Source organism: Somniosus microcephalus, chromosome 1, assembly GCF_052327205.1.
Source record: "Somniosus microcephalus isolate GS21.2 chromosome 1, FLI_Smic_1.0, whole genome shotgun sequence".
Taxonomy (NCBI): domain Eukaryota; kingdom Metazoa; phylum Chordata; class Chondrichthyes; order Squaliformes; family Somniosidae; genus Somniosus; species Somniosus microcephalus.
Genome location: NC_140987.1, coordinates 135,104,337 through 135,127,028, shown reverse-complemented (window position 1 = coordinate 135,127,028; position 22,692 = coordinate 135,104,337).

Sequence of the window (22,692 nt, the reverse complement as noted above, 5' to 3'; positions counted from 1 at the left end):
CCTTCACATGTAGAGGAGTGCTCTCTACAGTCAACAGCCTATATGACCCTCTCGGCTTCTTAGCCCCTGTCACCATACAAGGCAGGCTGCTCCTCAGGGAACTCTCCACACACGCTGAAGAGTGGGATTCACCCCTCCCTGAAGAGATGGAAGCAGAGTGGGACAGATGGAGAGACTCACTTCAAGACTTACAGGAGATCCGAATACCTCGCTCCTATACATCCTTCTGTCCCTCAAATGCCCATTTCAAAGAGCTTTGTGTCTTTGCAGACGCATCCGCTAAGGCCATTGCAGGTGTGGCTTATCTGAAGGTCACCACTCAAGATGGACAAAGCAAAGTCGGCTTCGTCTTTGGTAAGGCCAAGTTGGCACCCCAGCCAGACCTCACCATACCCAGATTGGAACTGTGCGCAGCAGTATTAGCAGTTGAGATTGCAGAGTTCATAGTAGAGGAGATTGATCTGAAGTTCGACAGCATCACGTATTATATAGACAGCAAAGTGGTGCTCGGATACATCCATAACCAAAGTAGACGGTTCTACGTATACGTAAACAACAGGGTCCAACGTATTCGACAGTCCACATCCCCCGACCAGTGGAGGTACATCCCCACAGACCTGAACCCAGCTGACCATGGGTCTAGATCTGTAACAGCGTCCCTTCTCAGCAGCACGACTTGGCTGTCAGGACCTGCTTTTCTTCAGGATCCGTCCCTGCACTCCTCAGAACTCAATGAGTTATTCGACCTCCTCAACCCTGTTTCTGACTCCGAGATACACCCACAAGTCACAGCGAGCGTTACTCAAATCTCTAAGGACCTGATGAGCACCAAACGCTTTGAGCGTTTCTCCAAATGGAACACTCTCATAAAGACAGTAGCACGCCTAACCCACATAGCTCATACCTTCTCCCAGTCTACACAAGAGAGTAGCTGCCATGGGTGGCACATCTGTCGGAAGAGTCCCTCTGAAGAGGAGCTCAAGAGAGCCAAACTCCTTGTGATGAAGAGCGTCCAACACGAGTGTTACTCAGAAGAGTTGGAGTGCATAGCAGCAGAACGCAACCTACCCCCTCACAGTAGTCTACGGAAGCTGCATCCTATCATCGACACCAATGGACTTCTCAGAGGTGGTCCTTCTTTTGTTGCCAGAGGACTCCAGTGACAAGTAGAGTTAGGATTATGTGGAGTCGCTAACGACCCCAGACGGGGAGTGTTCTGGACTTATTACATGCAGATAGCACCCTCTAGTGGTAGTTAGTGTATAGCAGTGTTAGTGTATAGCATTAGATTATTTGACCTTCCTGTTTTGACCCGGGAGTAGTATTCCAGGAAGAACCTGGCAAAGTTATGAAGAAAGCTACATGAGGGATTCTCAATCTTGTTCCATCTCATCTCATACGCTAGGCAAGACGCAATGTCTGTGAGTATCTGTGTTTAATAACAGGATAGCAACATTGTCAGTGTAGTATTTGACAATACCTTGTTTATAAGAAGTTATTAGTTGTTAGTTACCGAAGTTTAGCTCCAGTGCTATTTAGTTATACAATTAATCTATTCTATTGTTATAAACATGTTTATATCTTATGTAACATCTAATGTATAGTACTCAGTTCTATGTACAAAACATACTTTGTCTTTGTTTACAGTTTCACAAATTTGTTCAAGTAAAGCTTCAAAACAGCAAGCCCGCTTCTCGAGGAATTATTTGAATGAGTGTTTAGCTGGCTGGATAACTAGATAGGAGCACGTCTAGCGAGACCAGTACAGTGATGGACGGTTCCTGCAGATGTGAGAGTTCTGGGTAGCAGATGCTGTCTTGGACAAACACAACTGCAGGAAGTGTCTCCAACTGAAGTTACTTGAGCTTATGGTCTCAGAACTTGAAGTGGTGTTGGAGACAATCCAACACATCAGGAAAGGATTTGGCACAAGAGTTTCAGAGAGTTGTCACTCCACTGAGATAGCAAGTTGGCAGTGGAAGGAGTAGTGACTATCCACCGGTCAGAGAAAATGAGGAGGGACAGGCTAGAGGAGGAGTGTCCAGAAAAAAATTACCCTCTTCAACATGTTTGAAGCTCTGTCCTCCTGTAGGGAGAATGATGCCTCTGAGCAGACTATCAGATGGATTACAATGGCAGCAAAAAAACCTGAGATGGCTGGGATGGGGAGAATATATGAGCAATTCAGTTAGGAATGCAGCAGTAATAGGAAACTCAGAATAGAGGAAGGTGGGGATAACATTTCCAATCAATGACCTTTCATCAGGGGTTCTGACAAAAGGTCATTGACCTGAAACCTTAACTTTACTTCCTCTCTCTACAAATGCTGCTTAAATTGTTGAGTGCTTCCATCATTTCTGTTTTATTTATCAGACTTCCAGCTTTTGAAGTATTGTACTTATGGTCGATAGTTGGAAGATTGGAAACTATCATTTGTAGACCAAGTGTCCCGGATGCTTTGTTGCATTCTGGGTGCTAGAGTATGTGAGATTTCAGGAAGACTGGAAACGTCTTTCAAAAGGGGAAGGAGAGCAGCCAGTCATTGTGGTCCATATGGGGGCCAGCAACATAGGAAAGGAAATGTCTGAATTACTGCAAAAGGACTTTGGAGATTAGAAGGGAAGTTTAGGCACATGACTTCAAGGCTAGTAATCTCCAGACTGGAGAATTTTAGCTATGAGGAAAGATTGGATAGGCTGGGGTTGTTTTCTTTGGAAGGTGTATAAAATTATGAGGGGCCTAGATAGAGTGGCTAGGAAGCACCTATTTCCCTTAGCAGAGCGGTCTATAACCAGGGGGCATAGATTTAAAGTAATTGGTAGAAGGATTAGCGACGCAGACACAATGGGCTGAATGGCCTCCTATGCCATAAATTTCTATGATTCTATGATTCAGAAGGAATTTGGTGCTGGCTCTCAAACACAGACTAGCTTCTAGATCACAGGGAAGAGCTATGAACAGGAACATCCTGATGCAGTAAGGAGGACACCTGTTGGGTTTCACACATCTGGCCTGCTCCATTAACTGAGCCCAATCATGTTGCACAATGGTATACAATAGTGTCATCTCATTTTATATGAGTGTTCTCCAAGTGTAAAATAACACAGATAAATTACATTAACTTTGTGTAGAAAGCAAATACCCTCCTCCAGCATCCTGTAGGTACAGGGTGGAAGGACTGATGGGTCAGCACCAATCCACACAAGTCGAAAACAAAAGATATGGTTTACTATATTAGATGCTGAACTCTGCATGGACTTCCAATTTATCTATAGTGATACTACCGCAGAAGACCGAGAATATGTTTAAACTTTTTTCTCGGCACCTATCAAATGAGAGACGAGAAAAGAGGTTGCTAGCATTTTTAAACACTTTACATATTCCACAAAGAGTATTTATATTTATGATTGCAAGTAACATGCAAATTACTCCATCATTTGGTGTAATTCTGCACCAGCCACTGAGAAGGAGATGGCGTTATGAATGTCTGTGATGATTTTCTCTCGGTGATTGGCTTGTTGGTCTTTCATACATGGGCAGCATTGTTTGGATATTTCTGTTGTGTTGGAATTTACTCCTGTTTAATGTTTGTTATTTAGGATTATTTACTCATTTATAAAATTTTAAAGCATTTCTGCAGATTTTAAAATTTACCCTTTTAACAATGCTATTCCCTATAAAACGGGTGTGGTGCTAACAAATTTCTTGGTCATTAAATTTGGATAATCTAAGGGAAGAACTTGCACTTATATAGCACCTTTTCACATCCTCAGATTATCTGAAAGTACTTCACAGCCAATTAATTACTTTTGAAATGCAGTCACTGTTGCAATGTAGACAAACACAGCAGCCAATTTGCACACAGCCAGATCCCACAAACAGCAAAAAATTACCAGTTAATCTATTTTGATGATAGCGGTTGATGAATGGTCAGAATGGTTGAGAATTCCCTGCTCTTCTTAAAAGGGATCCTTTAAGTCCATCTGAACAGGCAGATGGAACAGGTTTAACATCTCATTTGAAAGACGGCACCTCCAACAATGCAGTATCCCCATAGTACTGCACAGAAATGTCAGCATAGATTATATGTTCTGGATTGGAGCATGAACCTACAAACAAATTTGAAATGCTTTGTAAGATGATTCAGTGGACAGTTTTAATACCATTTCTGCATGGTTCATTTTTTTTCAAGTTTTCAGCAACCTTTGGGACAATTCTTCTATACTCTTTTTAATTGTATAGCTCCATTACCAATGGGTTTCTCGATAGGAATTCCCAAATATCTGAGATTTGTGGAAGAAGAGGGGGCTAACGGCAGGAAGCCAGGCAGGTCAAGCTATATCAGAGCTGGCCATCAGTAACCCCACATCGCATCTGCAGAAACAGGTGTACATACCCCACTTTTACAGAGGATTAGTGCATGCAGAAGTTCCAGTTCCCACTATACATGCTGATAGCTCAGATATGCAAAGGTCTGTCTAACAATAATGCTGCATGGTCCTTTGAAAGCACTCTAATCACAGAATGTCATGAATGAAGGCATATCAGAGTGATTCAAGAGCCACACCCATTAAGATGCCATCAGCTATATTTTCGGCACCTATTTGGCAGGAACTGTCTGCACAGGAGCCAGGTCTTCAGAGAGTCAGATTCGTAACTGTACCATCTGTTGCTAGGATACTTGCAACTGACATTTAATATAAAGCTGGCATGTCCAATGACAGTACCGTGGCAGTGTGGCAAACAGGGCCATCTTCTTTGTAACACCTCATGCTGCACCTTCTCTGCTTCAGTCGCCATAAAATAGGGGATCGGGCACTCAGTCACTTGCCTGCTCACTCGTCCTATGCCTTGAGTCTCCTTTCCTTTTATTTTTGCCTGTTAGTTCTTAATGTGCTCCCATTCAGCCTTGTCAAAGGTTGTCAATGGGATAAGATACCTTTTCAACCTTTCCAATGGCTACATGAATTTTTGTCACTCTCTTCTGCCACTTTCCTTTAATTGTTTGCATGCCTTTGAGATTTACCTACATGCAATCTTCCAGCCCCAAAAATAGGCTCCCTCCCTGTATCTATCCAAGTCTGTACTTCGAGTTGTGAATAATAATGCAAATTGAAGGGACCCCAGAAATTCAGTGATATTAGTGCATTACCATTCTGCTGAAATTTGCATCCACTTTCAACCATTTAGAACTGATCTACACCTGTACACTAAAATCAGCTATAGTTTCATAATTCCTCTCATATTTGTTAATTCAGCCTTCTGTTGATTACAGCTCTTCACATGTTGCACATGTTTAACACGAAGGGGGAATAATTCGGTATCGACCATTTTGCGGCACTAATATCGGCTGGCCGCAAACTTTAGCGTCCGGCGCAAGTTAGTGCTGGCGACCACGAAATTCATCTTCAGTGCTCCTGGAGGTGATTAGAGCACTAAATCAAGCGCTACACACTTCTCTTAGGGTGCTAATGTCAGGGAACGGGACACTACCTCAGTGCTACTCAAGCTCAGGCGCTGTCAATTACCTAGTACTCAGACATACTGGCGCCTTCCAGTTCTTAAAGGGGAGGTTCAATCATGCTGCATAGCCTCGCCCTGGTCAGTACTGCTTGTGACCTGGGCCTGCAAGAACTTGCAATTCTTCAACCAGGACTCTCATGGCTGCTCGGAGGCCATGGGAGAGAGCTCGCTGGCTCAGCGACCAGGCATTGGAGGTTCTGGTTGTGGCTGTGGGACGCCGATGGGCAGTGCTGTTCCCAGACACTGGCAGGAGGCCATTGCTCCAGGAGTACACAAGGATGTGGAGGGAGGTGGCCCAGTACATCTCGTCCAGAAGCCTGATCCAAAGGTCTCACACCCAGTGCCGCAAGAAGTTCAATGACCTCACTCAGGTAGTTGTAACGTCCGTGTGTAATTGAGACACGGACTGCAGAAGTTGGTTATAACAGGTGTTTACTGAATGGAGACAAAACTGGAACTACTGTACAAAGTTACTACACAGGCTTATATACAGGGGTGGTCACTACTGGTACTGCAGTATACAGGGGCTGCAGAATATAGTTCCTTCTTCAAGGTACATACACTACAATTCCTCCCCTTTTAGCTAAACAGTACATAACATTCGATTCATAATTAAATAACATATTTACAATTATAGTTGCTATATACATTAGCTGAAGTTAATCAATTATAAATTCAGTCTTTGAGGAGGCTTCCTGATTCTGTCCGGATAACGCCTCTTTGGGGTATCAGGTTCTTCTGGCAAAGTTGATTCGGGATCAACGTCGTTGTTTGGTTCGTCTGCTTCCAAAATCACCGATTCTGAGGTAGATGCAATTGGTACTTCGGTTTCATCACCAGGTGTATAGGATCGTGGTGTAGATTTGACGTTTTCCAGTGACTGTAGAATCTGGTCAGCATGGCGTCTTACAATGCTCTCTCCAACGTCCACGGTATACATTAGAGGTCCTTGCCGTGTGCAGATCGTTCCTGGCTGCCATTTCTCTGTGCGGTAGGCCCGGGCCAAAACTGGTTGACCTATCTTAAAACTCCTGGTTGGCCTTTCATTCATATTCTGAAACTGCCTGTTCTCCACATCTCTTCTGATGTTTGGCTTAACCAAATCCAAGCGGCATCTTAGTCTTCGATTGAAGAACATCATGGCTGGAGTTTGGTTGGTAACCGCATGTGTCGCATTCCGGTAGGCAAACAAAAAGTTATCCACCTTGTGTTGTAGGGGTATGTCTTCATTACACATTGCCTTGATAGCCTTCTTTGTTTGAACGAACCTCTCAGCCAATCCATTGGTGGCTGGATGATATGGGGCGGATGTGTAATGCTTAACACCATTGTTCTTTAAGAACCTCCGGAACTTTTCAGACACAAACTGTGGTCCATTATCGGAGCAAATCTGTTCAGGCAGCCCATTTCTGGCGAATATAGTTTTTTCTGTGGTGGTTGAGGACATTTTTATTACCTCTGGCCACTTTGAATGTGCATCCACCACAATTAGAAACAGCGAGTCCATAAATGGACCAGCAAAATCAATGTGTACCCTTTGCCATGGAGATGAGGGCCACTCCCATGGATGTAGAGGGGCTTGTGGTGGGGCGTTTTGGACCTTCTGGCATCCTGTACAGCTCTTGGTCATCTCTTCGATTTCTCTATCAATTCCCGGCCACCACACAAACGCTCTGGCTAAGTTCTTCATTTTTACCCCTCCTAGATGACCTTCATGAAGCTCATTGAGCACTCTATCCTTCAATTTGGGTGGAATTACAACTCTGGATCCACACATCAAGGTTCCTCGGCACACTGACAGCTGTTCTCTTCTCGGCGAGAATGCTGGCAACAGTGGTTCGCCATGTGCTGGCCATCCCTTCACCATTAAATCATAGACCCTGGAGAGTGTCGGGTCATTTCATGTTTCCTTTTCTATGTTTGCATTCGTCACAGGTAGACATTCGACTATGGTCGAGTGGAATATCTCCACAGGATCCACTGCAGGTGCTTCTTCCACCTTCGGCAACGGTAGGCGCGACAATCCATCAGCATTCCCATGCTGTTTAGTTCCTTTGTACTCGATGTCATATTGGTGTGCCCCTAGGAAAAGGGATCACCTCTGTAGCCGTTGTGCTGTCATTATCGGGACGCCCTTCTTAGGGTTGAAAATGGAGACAAGAGGTTGATGATCAGTTAGTAGAGTAAATTTCTCTCCGTGCAGGTAGTGATTGAACTTCTTCACCCCCCACACCAGGCTGAGGGCCTCTCTGTCAATCTGGGCGTAGTTACGCTCGGCTGCAGTTAACGAGCGTGACGCAAAAGCTATCGGCCTCTCTGAACCATCAAGGGATTTATGTGACAGTACCGCTCCAACACCGTAGGGAGACGCATCACACGCCAGTCTTATCGGTAGTGATGGGTTGTAGTGAGCCAATACTTCTCTAGAAGTGATCAGGCCTTTACACTTCTGAAAGGCCCGCTTACATTCATCGCTCCATTTCCATGCTACTCCAGTTTGTAGCAGGGCGTTCAGTGGGTGCAGAATTGTGGACAAATTCAGCAAAAACTTATGGTAGTAATTCACCAATCCGAGGAATGACCTCAGTTGCGACACATTTTCAGGCGCTGGAGCCTTAACTACCGCTTCAATTTTGTCAGGGGACTTATGTAACCCCTCTTCATCAATCACGTGGCCACAATACGATATTTGTTTCTTAAAAAACTCGCACTTGGGGCGATTGGCTCGTAGCCCATGTTCTCTTAGTCTAGTGAGCACCTGCTCTAGGTTGGCAAGGTGTTCACTGTCATTTTCACCCGTCACTAGGATGTCGTCCAAGTAACACTGAGTCCCCGGAATCCCTTACAGGACTTGTTCCATCGCTCTTTGCCAGACAGCCGGAGCTGATGCAACTCCGAATACCAGTCGATTATACTGGTAAAGACCTTTTGTGAGTGTTTATCGTGAGATATTTCCTAGAGGATTCTTCAACCTGCATCTGCAAATATGCTTGCGCTAGGTCAATTTTTGTAAAACGTTTCCCTCCAGATAGTGAGGCGAAAATATCTTCTATCCTCGGAAGAGGATACTGCACTGTGTGAAGGACTGGGTTCACAGTCACCTTGAAGCCCCCACAGATGCGAACCTTCCTTGGCTCCTCAGACTTATTGTTTAACGTTTTCTTCATGACAGGAACGATGGGTGTCGCCCACTCGCTCCAGTCTACCTTAGTTAACATGCCTGCATTCTCCAGATTCTCCAGCTCTGCCTCGACGGCTGGGCGAATTGCATACGGTACCGGTCTTGCTTTGAAAAACTTGGGAATTGCATTCTCTTCTATTTTTATCGAGGCGTTTACGCCTTTAAGAGAACATAAGAACATAAGAACATAAGAAATAGGAGCAGGAGTAGGCCAATTGGCCCCTCGAGCCTGCTCCGCCATTCAATAAGATCATGGCTGATCTGATCCTAACCGCCAACCCACTATGACAGGACTATCTCCTGAATCTGACAGCATTAGACACACGAAAACAGGAGCAGGATCAGGCTACACGGCCCCTGGGCCCGCTCCGCTACCCACAGGGCCATGACCTATCCGAACCTAGACTCATGTCCAAATTCCTGCCCGCTCCCCGTAACCCTTAATTCCCTTTTCTACTAGGAAACTGTCTATTTCTGTTTTAAATTTATGTAATGATGTAGCTTCGACAGCTTTTTGGGGCAGCGTATTCCATGGACCTACCACCCTCTGAGTGAAGTAGTTCCTCCTCATCTCAGTTTTGAAAGAGCAGCCCCTTATTCTAAGACTATGCCCCCTAGTTCTAGTTTCACCCATCATCTGGAACATCCTCCCTGCATCCACCCGATCCAACCCCTTCATAATCTTATATGTTTCAATAAGATCGCCTCTCATTCTTCTGAACTCCAATGAGTAGAGTCCCAATCTACTCAACCTCTCCTCATATGTCCATCCCCTCATCCCCGGGATTAATCGAGTGAACCTTCTTTGTACTGACACGAGAGCAAGTATGTCCTTTCTTAAGTATGGACACCAAAACTGTATGCAGTATTCCAGGTGCGGTCTCACCAATACCTTGTACAACTGAAGCAATACCTCCCTATTTTTATATTCTATCCCCCTAGCAATGAAAGCCAACATTCCATTGGCCTTCTTAATCACTTGCTGCACCTGCATACTAACCTTTTGAGTTTCGTGCACCAGGACCCCCAGATCCCTTTGTACTTCAGTACTTTCCAGTTTCTTGCCATTAAGATAATAACTTGCTCTACGATTTTTCCTGCCAAAGTGCATAACCTCACACTTTCCAGTATTGTATTCCATCTGCCAAATCTCTGCCCACTTACTTAGCCTGTCTATGTCCCCTTGCAGGTTTTTTATGTCCTCCTCACTCACTACTTTCCCTCCCATCTTAGTATCATCTGCAAACTTTGACGTGTTACACTCGGTCCCCTCCTCCAAATCGTTAATATAGATTGTAAAGAGTTGGGGACCCAGCACTGACCCCTGCGGAACACCACTGGTTACTGATTGCCAGTCTGAATATGAACCATTTATCCCAACTCTCTGCCTTCTGTTAGATAGCCAATCCTCTATCCATGCCAGAATATTACCCCCATCCCGTGATTTTTTATCTTAAGCAATAATCTTTTGTGTGGCACCTTGTCAAATGCCTTTTGGAAGTCTAAATACACTACGTCCACTGGTTCACCTTTATCCACCCTATATGTTACTTCCTCAAAGAACTCCAGCAAATTTGTCAAACATGACTTCCCCTTCATAAAACCATGCTGACTTTGTCTTATTAAATTATGATTATCCAAATGTCCTGTTACTGTCTCCTTAATAATGGACTCCAAAATTTTACCTACCACAGATGTTAGGCTAACCGGTCTATAGTTTCCAGCCTTCTGTCTACTGCCCTTTTTAAATAAGGGTGTTACATTAGCAGTTTTCCAGTCTGCCGGGACCTTTGCCGAGTCCAGGGAGTTTTGGAAGATTATTACCAATGCATCCACAATCCCTACCGCCACTTCCCTCAAAACCCTGGGATGTAAGCCATCAGGTCCAGGTGATTTATCCGCCTTGAGCCCCATTATTTTACCAAGTACTACTTCCTTAGTGATTTTAATCGTATTTAGCTCCTCCCCCCTTATAGCCCCCTGCTTGTCAAGTGTTGGGATATTCTTGGTGTCCTCTACTGTAAAGACTGATGTAAAATATTCATTCAGTGTTTTTGCCATCTCCATATTTCCCACCATTAATTTCCCGGTCTCATCCTCTAAGGGACCAACATTTACTTTAGCCACCCTTTTTCTTTTTATATAACTATAAAAACTCTTACTATCTGTCTTTATATTTTTTGCTAATTTACTTTCATAATGTATCTTCCCTTTCTTAATCAATCTTTTTGTTATTTTTTGCTGTCTTTTAAAGTTTTCCCAATCCTCTATCCTCCCACTAGATTTGGCTACCTTATATGCCCTTGTTTTTAGTCGAATACTATCCTTAATTTCTTTACTTAGCCACGGATGGCTGTCTTTTCTTTTACACCCTTTTTTTCTCAGTGGAATATACTTTTTTTGGAATTTGTAAAATAACTCCTTAAATGTACACCACTGATCATGTATCGTCTTATCCTTTAACCTATTTTCCCAATCCACTTTACTCAATTCCGCTCTCATACCTTCATAGTCTCCTTTATTCAAGCTTAGCACGCTTGTTTGAGATACAGCCTCCTCACCCTCTAACTGAATATGGAATTCAACCATGTTATGGTCACTCATTCCAAGGGGATCCTTTACTAGGACATTTTTAATTAATCCTGTCTCGTTACACAGGACCAGATCTAAGGTTGCTTGCCCCCTGGTTGGTTCAGTTACATACTGCTCAAGAAACCCATCCCTAATACACTCAATGAACTCATCCTCAAGGCAGCCCTGCCCAATTTGATTCGTCCAATTTATATGATAGTTAAAATCCCCCATAATTATAGATGTTCCCTTATTACAAGCCTCAACTATTTCCTGATTGATACTCCGTCCAACCGAGTTGCGACTGTTCGGAGGCCTATATACTACACCCACTAGTGTTTTTTTCCCCTTATTATTCCTTATCTCCACCCAAACTGTTTAATTATCCTGATCCTTTGACCCAATATCATTTCTCTGTATTACAGTGATTCCTTCCTTTATTAACATAGCCACCCCACCTCCCCTTCCTTCCTGCCTGTCCTTCCTGATTGTTAAATAACCTGGTATGTTTAATTCCCAGGCATTGTCACCCTGCAGCCATGTTTCTGTAATGGCCACAAGATCATACCCATATGTAGCTATTTGTGCCTTTAACTCGTCTATTTTGTTACGAATGCTACGTGCATTCAGATAGAGAACTTTCAAATATGTTTTGTGACACTTAGTTCCTGCTATTGCCCTTTTTATTACTTTACCTTTTACTCCACACCTTCTACCCCTTCCTGACATGCTCTGGTTTTTAATTTCCCCACTGCTACCTAAGTCTATGACCTTCTCTGTTGTCATTTGTATTATTTGCTCTCTGGGAACCTCCCCCCCACTAGTTAGTTTAAAGCCCTCTCTACAGCCCTAGTTATATGATCCGCCAGGACTCTAGTCCCAGCACTGGCCAAGTGAAGCCCGTCCCAACGGAACAGCTCCCTCCTGTCCCAGTACTGGTGCCAGTGTCCCAGGAAGCAAAACCCATTTCTCCCACACCAGTCTTTGAGCCACGCATTTAACTCTCTTATTTTATTTGTCCTAGCCAAATTCGCTCGTGGCTCAGGTAATAATCCAGAGATTATTACCCTTGTGGTTCTGCTTTTTAATTTGGCCCCTAGCTGCTCAAACTCCCTCAGCAGAACCTCCTTCCTTGTCCTATCTATGTCGTTGGTACCAACATGGACCACGACAACTGGATCCTTCCCCTCCCACTCCAAGTTTCTGTCCAGCCCAGAGGAGATGTCCTTAACCCTGGCACCGGGTAGGCAACACAGCCTACGGGACTCTCGCTCTTGGCTGCAGAGTTCCCAGTTCTTGTTGAAATACCTCTTTAGCGTTAGCCAAGATTTTTGACAATCGTCCAGGTGTGACGTCGTCATCCTTTTTACCAGCCACCGTCAGTGCCTGAATGGAGTGCCAGTCTAAACTTATCTTTCTGATCCATTCACATCCCAATAACGGTGGTCCACCATCTTGCAGTATGTACAGATGCAATTTCTGTATTTCCTTGCCGTTGTATTCGACAGGCACCCTTATTTTCCCTCTGGGGTATACTTTCTGCCCCGTATATGTCTTCAAGACAATGGATGTGTCTTTCAAGGGTATGTGTGAGAATAGCCGCTCGTAGTCTTGTCGATTCATGACGGTCAGGGCTGATCCTGTATCCAATTCCATTTTGACTTGGGACCCTGCTATCGTGAGGGTGACCCAAATGGTTTGGTGATCCTCTTTTGTGATTACGTTGTGTAGTTTGAGACAGCTTAGTCTCTTGTTCCCGGATTCAGTATCGCTCTTTTGGTCTTCGGAACTACTGACCGTCATCTTTTGTACTTTCCTGTACTTTTCCTTAGTGGTCTTTTTGTTGTCGTTAGTCTTCTTCCCGGACCTGCAAACTCGTGCAATGTGTCCCATCTTTCCACATTGCCTGCATGTTTTGTCCTTGGACCAGCAGTCCTTCTGGTCATGGGTTGTTCTGCCGCAGCAATAACATTTTTCAAATCCCCGTGTCATTTCATGGGTGCCGTATTCCTGTGGCTTTTGCTGTATTTCCGCAGCTCCCCTTGCTGCTGCTTCGTACGATACTGCCACGCTGAAAGCCTTATCTAGCGTCAGCTCTTTCTCTGAGAGTAACCTCTTCTGGGTTCCTTCACTCAGGGGTCCACAGACAAATTTGTCCTGTAGGGTATCTGCCAGTCCTGCTCCGAACTGGCAGTGCTTTGATAGCTTGCGTAGTTCCGTAAGGTAATCAGCATTGCTCTCATCTTTATGCTGATTTCTCTTGTGGAATTTAAATCTTTCTGCTATCAGCAGCGGTGTAGGATTTAGGTGTTCCTGTAGGATATCAACAATTTCATTAAAACTCTTCGCCATCGGTTTGACTGGAGTGATCAGGTTCCGCAATAGGCTGTACGTTCTTGCGCCCATTAAGTTTAGTAGTACCGATGCCTTTTTCTCATCGGCTACTTCATTTGCCTTGCAACATACTTCGACTCTTTCCACATACGTGGTCCAGTCTTCTATTGCATTATCGAAGGCAGTGATATTGCCAGTCTTTGGCATCTTGGAGATCTAAGATGGTGCCTCCCGCGCTCTGCCTTCTTCCCCGCTGGATTAAGATGGCGCCTCCCGCGCTTTCTGTCTTTTCCGCTGCTGCTAGCGCTGTTGCTGGTGTTTTTATGCCATGATGGCAATGCCCTATGATCTTCGTGCACGTCCCCCCCCCGTGCTGCTGCCAACACCGCTCTCCGCGGTCCCCGTGGCAAATTGCAGCTCCTCGCGGCTTTCTGCGCTTCTAATTTCTTTTATTTTAATTACTGTTCCTGTCGTCAGAGCAGACCCTATGGGACACTTTCCTCCCTCTTCTCGGGTCTGTACGCTGCCCGGCTTCGTAGCACCGGCCGCGCCCTGTGTGCTCCACCCTCTCTCTCTCTCTCTCCTCTTCCCGACAATGCTGCTCGACCCCGTTGAAAAGCCACCCGATCGAGCTCTAGTCCACTGCAGCCCAGGAAGGATCAGTGTACTACCTGCCACCAGCCCGATTAGCTGGAGCACCATAGACTGGATAACCAAGCCCAGCTCTCGACAGCCTCTCCTGCAAATCTTCGAATTCGATGAATCAGAGGGCGGTTGCCCACGGTCGACGCCCGTTTCTTCTGTTTGTTTTTTCTTTCTTTTTGGATTTCTTCCTTCTGGCCTCGACCTCTAACAACTTCACTTCAGGGATGGATCCCCGTGAGGTGGTGCAGAACTGTAGGTAAGTTCGGATCTGTTCGTCGCCAGTGTAACGTCCGTGTGTAATTGAGACACTGACTGCAGAAGTTGGTTATAACAGGTGTTTACTGAATGGAGACAAAACTGGAACTACTATACAAAGTTTGTATTTCTCTTTTTTAAACTTTAACTCTGTAGTTTATAGTTACTAGGGTCTTTTCTGGTGTAGCAGGGACTGTGGTAGACTATACAAGCGCCTTAGAGATATCTTAAATTGGTGATAGTAAATTAATTTAAATTAATTAAAGGGTAAGTCATGCCAGGAGAGCCCAGCCCCGTGATGTGCTCCTCTTGCTCCATGTGGGAATTCAGGGACACTGCCCCTGATGACCACGTGTGCAGGAAATGCATCCATCTGCAGCTACTAGCAGACCGCATTGAGGCGCTGGAGATGCGGGTGGATGGGTTGTGGAGCATTCACGATGCTGAGAGGGTCGTGGATAGCACATTTAGTGAGTTGGTCACACCGCAGGGAAGGTTTGCACAGGAAGAAAGGAAAGGGGTGACCATCAGGCGGAGCAATAGAAGTAGGCAGGTAGTGCAGAAAACCCCTGTGACCATTCCCCTCTCAAACAAGTATACCGCTTTGGATACTGTTGAGGGGGATGACTCACCAGGGGAAGGCAGCAGCAGCCAACTTCCTGGCACTGGGGGTGCTCCTGCTGCCCAGGAAGGGGGGAAAAAGAGTGGGAGAGCAATAGTGGTAGGGGATTCTATAGTAAGGGGAACAGATAGGCGTTTCTGTGGCCGTAGACGTGAATCCAGGATGGTTTGTTGCCTCCCTGGTGCCAGGGTCAAGGATATCACTGAGCGGCTGCAGGGCATTCTGGAGGGGGAGGGTGAACAGCCAGAGGTCGTGGTCCACATTGGTACCAACGACATAGGTAAAAAGAGGGATGAGGTCCTGCAGCAAGAATTTAGGGAGCTAGGTGAAGGATTAAAGAACAGGACCTCAAAGGTTGTAATCTCTGGATTACTCCCGGTGCCACGTGCTAGTGGGTATAGGAATAGGAAGATAGAACAGATGAATGCGTGGCTAAAGGGATGGTGCAGGGGGGAGGGCTTTAGTTTCCTGGATCACTGGGTCTGCTTCTGGGAAAGGTGGGACTTGTACAAGTCGGACGGTTTACACCTGAACCAGAGGGGAACCAATATCCATGTGGGGAGGTTTGCTAGCACTGCTGGGGGGGGTTTAAACTAACTTGGCAGGGGGATGGGGTACAGAGTGGAGCTATAGTAGGGGGTGATTTACAACCAAATACAGAGGAAAAAACAAGTCAGCTGGGAAGGCAGAGCAAATATGTGAAGGCAAAAGGGAATATGGCAGGGCTGGAAGGCATATATTTTAATGCAAGGAGTCTTACAAATAAGGTGGATGAACTGAAGTTGTTGTTGAACACATGGGAGTACGATATTGTTGCTATCACGGAGACATGGTTGAGGGAGGGTCAGGACTGGCAGCTCAATATTCCGGGGTATAGAATCTTCAGGCGAGACAGAGGGGGGTGTAAAAGGGGAGGGGGTGTTGCAATATTAATTAAGGAGTCAATTACTGCTGTAAGGAGGGACGATATATTAGCGGGTTCCTCTAATGAGGCCATATGGGTAGAACTTAAAAACAAAAAGGGGGCAAGCACTTTGCTGGGAGTGTACTATAGGCCCCCAAACAGTCAGGGGGAGATAGAGGAACAGATATGTAGGCAAATCTCAGAGAAGTGCGAAAATAATAGGGTAATAATAGTGGGGGATTTCAACTTCCCCAATATAAATTGGGATAGTCAGAGTGTGAAAGGCTTAGAGGGTGCAGAATTCTTAAAGTGCATCCAGGAGAGCTTTTTGAGCCAACATGTAGAAAGTCCTACAAGAGAGGGGGCGGTACTGGACCTAATTCTGGGGAATGTAGCCGGGCAAGTGGTGGAAGTATCAGTAGGAGAGCATTTTGGTGACAGTGACCATAATTCGGTGAGATTTAAGGTGGTCATGGAAAAAGACAAAGACGGCCCGGAAATAAGGGTTCTAAATTGGGGGAAGGCCGATTTTAATATGATAAGGCAGGATCTGGCCAAAGTGGACTGGGAGCAGCTACTTATAGGAAAATCCTCATCAAAACAGTGGGAGACTTTCAGAAGGGAAATAGAGAGAGTACAACGCCAACATGTTCCTGTAAAGGTCAAGGGTGGGACCAACAAGCAAAGGGAACCTTGGATGACAAGGGATATACAAAAATGCATTAGAAATAAAAGGGGGGCTTTTGGCAGCTACAAAAGAATAAAGACGGAAGAAGCCCTAGAGGAGTATAAAAAGTGCAGGGACATACTTAAAAAAGAAATTAGGAGGGCGAGGAGGGGCCATGAAATAACACTGGCGAGCAAAATAAAGGAAAATCCTAAGATGTTTTATAAGTATATTAAGGGCAAGAGGATAACCAGGGAAAGGGTAGGGCCCATTAGGGACCAAAGTGGCAATCTGTGTGTAGAGCCAGATGATGTAGGCGGGGTTTTAAATGAATTTTTTGCATCTGTGTTCACTATGGAGAAAGACGATGCAGACATAGAAATCGGGCAAGGGGACTGTGACATACTTGAACATATTAGCATCGAGAGAGAGGAGGTGCTAGCGGTTTTAGCAGGCCAAAAAGTGGATAAATCCCCAGGCCCGGACGAGATGTATCCCAGGCTGCTGTGGGAGGCAAAGGAGGAGATTGCAGGGGCTCTGACACAAATTTTCAGAACCTCTCTGGCCACAGGGGATGTACCAGAGGACTGGAGAACAGCTAATGTAGTACCATTATACAAGAAGGGTAGCAGGGATAAACCAGGGAATTACAGGCCAGTGAGCCTAACATCTGTGGTAGGGAAATTATTGGAAAAAATTCTGAGGGACAAAATTAGTCTACACTTGGAGAGGCAAGGATTAATCGGGGATAGTCAGCATGGCTTTGTCAAGGGTAAATCATGTCTGACAAATCTGATTGTATTTTTCGAGGGGGTGATTAGGGGGGTGGATGAGGGAAATGCTGTGGATGTGGTTTACATGGACTTCAGTAAAGCTTTTGACAAAGTCCCGCATAGGAGACTGGTCAAGAAGGTAAGAGCCCATGGGATCCAGGGTGCCTTGGCGCGTTGGATCCTAAACTGGCTGAGTGGCAGGAGGCAGAGGGTGATGGTCGAAGGTTGCTTTTGTGACTGGAAGCCTGTGTCCAGTGGGGTACCTCAGGGATCGGTGCTGGGTCCCTTGTTGTTTGTGACCTACATAAATGATTTGGATGAGAATGTGAAAGGTATGATCAGTAAGTTCGTAGATGACACGAAAATTGGTGGGGTGGTAAATTGCGAGGAGGAAAGCCTCAGGCTACAGGACGATATAAATGGGTTGGTCAGATGGGCGGAAAAGTGGCAAATGGAATTTAACCCTGAAAAGTGCGAGGTGATGCATTTTGGACGGACAAATAAGGCAAGGGAATACACAATGAGTGGTAGGACCCTAGGAAGTACAGAGGGTCAGAGGGACCTTGGTGTACATGTACATAGATCCCTGAAGGCAGCGGAACAGGTAGATAAGGTGGTTAAAAAGGCATATGGGATACTTGCCTTCATTAGCCGAGGCATAGAATATAAGAGCAGGGAGGTTATGATGGAGCTGTACAAAACGCTGGTGAGGCCACAGCTGGAGTACTGTGTGCAGTTCTGGTCACCTCACTATAGGAAGGATGTGATTGCCTTGGAGAGGGTGCAGAGAAGATTCACCAGGATGTTACCTGGGATGGAGCGCCTCAGCTATGAAGAAAGACTAAACAGGCTGGGGTTGTTTTCCTTGGAGCAAAGAAGGCTGAGGGGGGACCTGATTGAGGTGTACAAAATGATGAGGGGCATAGATAGGGTAGACAAAGAGGAACTTTTCCCCTTAGTAGGGGGGTCAATAACAAGGGGGCATAGATTCAGGGTAAGGGGCAGGAGATTTAGAGGGGATTTGAGGAGGAACTTTTTCACCCAGAGGGTGGTTGGAATGTGGAACTCAATGCCTGAAAGGGTGGTAGAGGCAGGAACCCTCACAACATTCAAGAAGCATTTGGATGAGCACTTGAAATGCCATTGCATACAAGGCTATGGACCAAATGCTGGAAAATGGGATTAGACTGGACAGGGATGGATGGGCGGCGCAGACACGATGGGCCGAAGGGCCTCTTTCTGTGCTGTAAAACTCTATGGCCTAGAAATTCAGTTGCGTTCGCCAGCCGTTAACGCCATAAGAGGGGTAGATTTCCAGCGCTAGGCACTGAGCGCCCGGGCGCAGGCCGGTCTGCGCCAACACCCAACTTCAGTTGACATTTAGCGCCGGCGCAAAGTGTTTGCGCCCGCTCAGCTGCGCGTGCAGCTTATGACGTCATTTCGTCATGCAACGCTGTTTGTGCGCCCCAAACCGGAAATTCAGTGGCGCCCGCCCAATGTGGGCGTGGCGCTGTTAAGAACTGTGAAGTGGAACGCAGCAGAGGCCCTGCGGGCCTCGGGGAGCGCTAATTAAAGGGCACTTACACTGAACTATAAAGGCCAGCCATTTTGCTGCAATGACTTTAGTGCTTTGGATTTCTGGACAGAGACCAAGGAACAGACCTTACTGATTTGGGACAACATAGGAGAGGTTAATTTTGGCTTCTGGCCAGAGCTTGGAAATTTGACTCTTTGTGGTTTCACTGTTTGCAAGTTTATTATGGGGGCTGCATGGGGTTCCAACCCTCAGTTCCAGCATTATGTGCGAAGGGCTCGCAGACGCTGTGTGAGAGGGGCAGCCATGCCTAGACGCAGAGGGGCCATCAGGCGTCGGCAACGTAGGCCTTACCCACTCAGGGAATACCGGCAGCAGGTGTCCTATCTCACCATGACTGCCGCGCATTGTGTTAAGAGGCTGCGCTTCAGAAGGGAGGTGGTTGCAGAGATCTGCCAGCTGCTTCACAGAGATCTGCGTCCACAGCTGATGTGCAGGACGTCTCTGTCGGTGGAAGTGAAGGTCACGGTGGCTCTGAGCTTTTATGCAAGCGGCTCCTTCCAAGCCGCTGCTGGGGACATAGCGAACATCTCCCAGTTCGCCGTGCATCGCTGCATCCGGCAGGTCACCGATGCCCTTTTCGCAAGGAGACACCAATTCATCTCCTTCCCCATGACCCTAGAGAGGCAGGAGCAGCGTGCAGTCGGATTTGCCAGGATCGCCGACTTCCCCATGGTGCAGGGCGCCATTGACTGCACGCATGTGGCTATGCGGGCACCTATCGACAATGCCGAGGATTACTGCAACCGGAAGGGCTACCATTCCCTCAATGTACAGCTGGTGTGTGACCACAGGCAGCGCATCCTAGCTGTCAATGCCCGCTTTCCAGGAAGCAGCCACGATGCATTTATCCTGCGCCAGACTACTGTGGCTGACATGTTCGAGGCACAGCCTCCACCAAGGGGATGGCTTATTGGGGACAAGGGCTACCCTTTGTGCACATGGCTCATGACCCCGCTCCGCGCGCCCAGGACCCCTGCGGAGGAGGCATACAACGAAAGCCATCAAGCCACAAGGAACATCATAGAGCAAACGATTGGTGTCCTGAAGCAACAGTTCCGCTGCCTGGATCGATCCGGCGGATCTCTACAGTATTCGCCGGATAGAGTCTCCCAGTTCGTCGTCGTTTGCTGCATGCTGCACAACCTGGCTATCCGCAGGACTCAGGCACTGCCACCTCATGTTGGGCCACCACCTCAGGAGGACCATGAGGAGGAGGAGGAGGAGGAGGAGGAGGAGGAGTACCAGCCCAGAAGGGAGCCACAAGGTCCAAGGGCCGTCCGCCGGCGGCTTATTGAACGACACTTCTAGGCCCCCTGTCAGGGAATGGCTTGTGGCAATGAACGCACCTGAATGCAGCCGCTCCGCAAGCCCTCAGCCGGTTAACGCAACAACCACTTGAAACATGACACCTGGACAAGCTGAATAAATAAAAAGCTTTATTTAACAAACTCAGGGCCCTTCCCACATGAAACAGAAAAACAGACAAGACCCCCAAAAAACAGTGAAAAACATATCTCACTCCCACAACCTGGGGAGGAATAACAAAACTTGTCAATCCAATTGGCCTTCATCTTCGGCCTTTCCAAAATAAGCCCCCCCCTCCAGAACACAAACACCCCCATATAAAAAAAAGAGTTGCCGACACCCTCTACTTGGTGTGCCGAGAGGGCGAGTCCTTGTGCAGGCTTCTCCGGCCCCTGCCCGACCTGTTGCTCCGCCTCAACCTGGGCCCTGTGGGTGTTGGAAGGCTGGGGAAAGGCTCCTGAGGGCCGCAATGCGTAACGGCAGATGCCCTTGGGGGTCGGCCTAGACGAGGTCCGGCCCTGGAGGGTCCGGCTGCTGACTGCTGCAGCTGTGGCTGGGCAGCATCAGTGTCTGCAGCAGCTCGTCGCACCTTGGCTGGGGGAGTGGCAGTGGCGGCTGCAGCAATGGGGGCAAGCTGGCTGATGCCAGGCGCTCGCTGGTCGCCAGAGACATTGGCACTCGGCCGGGCTGGCACTGCAGCAAGCGCAGCAATCTGGTGGAGGCCAGACCGCTGTGCTGCAGCAGGGCGGCGGGTGCCCTGTCGATGCTTCCGTGACACAGCGAGTGTGGCAGAAGTGAGTGCCCGAACTGCCCTGTTCTGTGCCCGCATCAGATCAGCCAGTGTCTGCACGGCACCACTCATGAACTCGCGACTCGCGTCCTGTGCTGCCGCGAGTTGGTCGACACCCCTGGCCTGTGCTGCCGCGAGTTGCTCGACACCCCTGGCCTGTGAGTCCCCGAAAGTGGCCACACTATGAGCCAGGGACTCAATTGCCTGAGGCAACTGTCCCACAACCCCCATGAACTCGTTGTGGCGCCGCTCGGAGGCTGCAGACATTTCATCAAGGAGGCGCACCTCCTGGGCGAGGACCGTCTCCGGACTGGAGGGCGGACTCTCCATCTGGGGAGAAGGCCGCCGAGCTGCCCGACCCTTCCCGCGTGCCTGGACGCCACTGGGCCCAGCAACTGCCCTTCCCTGCAACACTTCCCCCCTCTGGGGAGAAGGCAGCCGTGCTGCCCGACCCTTCCCGCGTGCCTGGACGCCACTGGGCCCAGCAACTGCCCTCCCCTGCAACACTTCCCCCCTCTGGGGAGAAGGCAGCCGTGCTGCCCGACCCTTCCCGCCTGCCTGGACGCCACTGGGCTCAGGAGCTGCACCCCTCTGCAACACTTCCCCCTGGCTCTCCTCCAGGCAAGACGTGTCCCCTCCATTGCCATCCCCTGGCGCGGATGAGGGTTCCCCCGATGTGCCGCCTTCCTCTTGGTCCTCGTCGTCCTCCTCTTCCGAGGGACTGGCACTCTCAGCTTCATGGACCTCCTCCTCACCAGCTGAAAGCAGGAAGGCACAAGAGTAGCTTTAGAGTGAGGACAGGGCGTCAGCGAGGGAGGCATGAGTGGTGGCATTATGCGCATTGGTCGGACAGTGGCAAAGGATGTAGATCTGAAGTGCAAGGGGAACGAGAGAGGTCCAAACGGTCATGTCCTTACCATTGGGGCCCAGCACAGGGTCGGCATCTCCAATAGCAACGAGGCCAACCACCCGGCCACGCATGAGTCGAGCCACGCGCTCCTCCAGGTCACTGAGCTCCTGGAACTGGCCACGGCCTCCCCCGGTGACATTCCGGCTCTTCATATTCTTGGCCAGCTTGGCCTGCAAGAGAAAGGACGGCCTCTAAGTACAGTGTGTTGCCCTGTTGTTGTCTGCACTGCCTCCCGTGGTCAACTAGCATGGCCAGTGTGGTGCCCTGTTGTTGTGTGCACTGCCTCCCATGGTCGAATAGCATGGCCAGTGTGGTGCCCTGTTGTTGTGTGCACTGCCTCCCATAGTCGAATAGCTTGGCCAGTGTGTCAAGTGCAGAAAGTGCTATTGATGATCATGCCAGTGCCATAGCTGCGGGAGGAGGGATGGCCATTAGGCCTTTGAGGTCCCTTTGCCCATAATGTGAGGTGCACATGCAAGGATGAGGAGGACACTGGAAAGGGTACTCACCCTGACCATCCGAGTGAGGTCGTTGTACTTCTTGCGGCATTGGTCCGCACTCCTGGGGACATCGCTGGTGGATGACACCCTGTGGGCGATTTCCCTCCAGGCTCTC